General features: G+C 41.8%; 1 protein-coding gene and 1 long non-coding RNA gene across 2 annotated transcripts in view; one reads left to right on the top strand and one right to left on the bottom strand.

Moving 5' to 3' along the window:
* LOC118334770 lies at nt 1–4,016 on the bottom strand. The gene is made up of 3 exons (XR_004797030.1): nt 3,523–4,016; nt 397–456; nt 1–36 (listed from the first exon to the last, which is right to left on the bottom strand). It is a non-coding gene; the product is annotated as an uncharacterized LOC118334770 (long non-coding RNA).
* Nucleotides 1–4,022, top strand: part of LOC118334854 (sickle tail protein homolog) — a 55,018-nt gene that overhangs the window by 8,418 nt on the left and 42,578 nt on the right. The window lies entirely within an intron of this gene.

Raw genomic sequence — 4,022 nt, 5'->3', positions numbered from 1 at the left:
TTTCATTGCTGTCCATGTAACTGTCATCCTCCTCACCTAAAGTGTAATTACAAAAGATTACAATTTTGATTTATTTCTAACTACCAGCATGACCACCCAGGGTTCTCCCCATCCTTTTTATTGATCCAGAAATTGAGAAAAAGGGTTTAAGAGATTACATTAAAAAAAAGCAATTAACAATCGCAACAGGTTACAACAGTTAAGAGGTGCTATAGCTATTGATTTATAAATAATATTTTTTGTTGGCACATTCTGCATGTATTATCTACTGTCACCTGCTGCAACATCTCATTACATAGACACATATTTTAAACGTCAGCTAACGTCAACATTTTGTATATCCTGTACTGTAATGCAAAGGTGTAGTCATTGGTTAATTTGAGCTATGATTCTTACTTCTTGACATTCCTTATCATGCTGGCCCGTTTCCTCCGATGGGGGATGGACACTTCAAATCTGTAATGAGAAACAAACAAACAAATAGACTAGCTCCTAAATATAACCCAACAAGTATAAACTGTCTGTGATATGATACCTTAAATAATGGAAAGGTCATTTGACACAGTAATGTCCCTGTATCCAAACAGTGTGGTATAAAGAGAGTGGATTAAAAAACTAGACTGCAGATATATTTATATATTTTATTATCTAAAAGACAATTGGTTGTGCTTGTTTTTGTGTCATGAAATATAAAAATGAACAAAACCTAATAGACCAAATAATGACATCACCCACCGGCAGATTTGGTGCCCAATGTTGACTCCATGGCTAAGACAAAAGGATTTGTTATATCTCAAGTTATGCTTTGTGGAAATAATTTAGTTTTCTTTGAGTTACCAGTTCCTGGGGAATTGCTGCTGGAGCTGTTTGGCTGGTCAACAGAAGGAGTTCTGGCTGAATCAGACCTGCTTACATGGTGTTGATTGACAATTGGACTGCACCATGTTCTCATGCATCATGGGGAGGGGCAGTTTTATTTTGTTGTTATTACTTTTACAATTATGCTTTTGATACTATTTCAATATTTTTCCCAGTTAATATTAGGTAGCGTTATCTTGATATGTTTTGTGGTTATTGTAGTTTGTTTAAAGGTTGTTTTAGTCAATCCCCCTGTGTGTCAGAATGGCCTGATCAGCCACTATATAAGGCTACGTTCACACTGCAGGTCTTAATGCTCAATTTTTTGCTGAGATCCGACTTTTTTTGCGTAGTTGTTTACCATATAATTCAAATGCGACCGCCCCAGTCTCAGTTTTCCCCTCTTTCCCCCATGGAGCTGTCCAACTTCATGGTAGGAATGAAGAGCTCCACTTGCACCCTGGATCCCATCCCATCCAATCTCGTCAAGGAATGTCTCCCAGTCATCTCACTCGTCACTGAAATCATCAACTCCTCCTTCAGCACTGGTTCTGTACCCCAAACACTCAAACTTGCTGCTGTCACCCCAATCCTCAAAAAACTTGGTCTTAACCCTGACACCATGAGCAATTTCTGCCCCATGTCCAATCTTCTCTTTCTGTCAAAAATACTGGAACATGTTGTTGCCTCCTAACTCAAAGCCCACCTCGTCTCCAATGACATGTTTAAACCATTTCAATCCGGTTTCCGCTCCCAACACAGCACTGAAACAGCCCTCCTCAAAGTCACCAACGACCTCCTGCTCTACTCAGATGCTGAATACCTCAACATTCTCATCCTCCTGGACCTCACTGCAGCTTTTGACACCATCAACCACACCATTCTTCTCTCCCGCCTTCAGTCCTCCCTCAACATCACTAGTGCTGCCTTCTCCCGGCTAAGGTCATATCTCACAAACAGACAACAGTTCATCAATACCAACAACTGCACCTCCTCCACTGCTCCCCTGGCCCAAGGCATCCCCCAGGGTTCAGTGCTCGGTCCTCTCCTGTTCATCCTGTACATTCTCCCACTTGGTAACCTCATAGGCCGCCACGGTCTCTGCTTCCACTGTTATGCCGATGACGTCCAGCTCTACATCTCCACTAAGTCCATAACACCCACAACCCACTCCACTCTGACAGACTGCCTCACTGAAATCAAATCATGGATGCATGCCAACTTCCATAAACTCAACTGTGACAAATCTGAAATAATCATCATCGGTCCCAAATCCCTCATCAAAAACATGAACAACTTCAGCCTCATTAACAGCATCACTCTGTCTCTTTCCCAACACATTTGCAACCTCAGAGTCATCTTTGACAGCAACCTCTCCTTTGAACACCATGTCAACCAAATCACCAGAACTGCTTTCTCCGCCCTGAAAAACATTGCACGCCTCCGCTCCTCACTCTCCTCTTTTGCTGCTGAGACCCTCATCTACGCTTTCATCACATCCAGAAGTGACTATTGCAACAGCATCTTATATGGTACATCTTCTAAAGTCCTTAAAAAAACTTCAGTACATCCAGAACTCTGCTGCTTGCCTGCTCACCCATATGTGACTACATCACCCCTGTCCTACAGAACCTCTGCTGGCTCCCTGTCCAACAACGGATCCTATTTAAAGTCCTTCTCCTCACTCACAAAGCCCTTCACAACTAGGCCCCCTCCTACCTTGCAGACCTGCTCCACACTCCTTCCCAAAGCCTCCGCTCTTCTGATGCCAACCTCCTGTCTGCACCACTGAGGACCAAGCATCGTACCTGGGGCGACAGAGTCTTCTCTATTGCTGCCCCCTTCCTCTGGAACTCTCTCCCCAAAGAAATCCTAGACTGTACTGATCCATCCAACTTCAAATCACTGATGAAAACCCACCTTTTCAGACCTGCCTTTAATGGTTTTAACAATGTATTATTGTTCAGTGTTGTAGATATAACTATAATTTCTTAGTGTGTTGTTTGTTGTTTTTTACCTTTTTATTTTCCTTTTTAACTCATGTGAAGTGTCTTGCAGTTTCTTGAAAAGCACTCTATAAATGTATTATTATTATTATTATTATTATTATTATCTTAAGTTTTTCCCATGTCTCAGTTTGTAAGGTCAATTTAGTTTGATCAGTTCATGTTAAATTAATGTATCCTGGATTAATTTTACTTGACCTCTTTTATGGGCCCAGAACTTCATTGTATATTTTCTAAACTGGTTTAGGTGTTTGGGTAAATAAAACCAACATTCTTTATTTACCTCTGACTCCTCATGCCTGCCAGGTCAGCCTCTCACAAGGAGTATCATTGGTGGAGTATTATTTGACCCATTCAGTTGTGTTTTTGCAACTTGCTTACATCCCTTAGAGATGCTATAAGCAGTGAACTCAAACATACCCATAAAGTACAAATCTAGTAAAAGGAGGAAGCAGCATCATAGAACACATGCTATCCTTATGCTGTCCTTCCTTCCACCTGGTGTGCAGCCTGTGTCGTACTTCTCTACAATGTCCCACACCTGAGCAAATTGGAAGTCATTACACACACAGAAATAAAACCAACCTTAAACCTCACTCACAAGAGGGTTCAGATTAAGAATAAAACATTTAACAGAAAGAAAGTATAAAGAAATGACCTTTTTCTGCGTGAGGCGGTGCTTGTTGTTTAGGACATAGACCCCTTTGTCAACTGCCACCAGACCCACTGTGGCTTCTGGGTCTCCAGTGACCTTCAGACCAAACATCCTGCGAGGTTCATTAAATGAAGCAGGTCTCGATGGTTTCAGCGTCAGCTAAAAAAGGAAGGAAGAGCAGACTTGTATTTTCTAAAGTAGTTACATAAAATTAAATTGTAACTTCTGACTCTGCTACATCAGTGTTGTCTGTCTCACCGAGCCCATGCAGGAGTCCTTGACATCCACCCACTAAGTAACTAACCCTAACCCTAACCCTGAAGAAATTTTGAGTGTGCCTAACTCTGGCCCGTGACTCTGGCCCATACATTATTGACACTGCCGAGTAGTTTACAGTATATGACCTCTACCATTGCTTAGGTATGTGACAGATGTGTGTGTTCTTCTCCCACTGAAATAGTGAGGCTGGTAACGAGTTGATGCGACAAAGTCGGCCAAAAAGT

Source organism: Morone saxatilis, unplaced genomic scaffold (assembly GCF_004916995.1).
Source record: "Morone saxatilis isolate NCDOM2014 unplaced genomic scaffold, NCSU_SB_2.0 Contig23, whole genome shotgun sequence".
Classification (NCBI taxonomy): domain Eukaryota; kingdom Metazoa; phylum Chordata; class Actinopteri; family Moronidae; genus Morone; species Morone saxatilis.
Note: the sequence above shows the minus strand (reverse complement) of the source record. Positions and strands in the feature narration are given on the sequence as shown.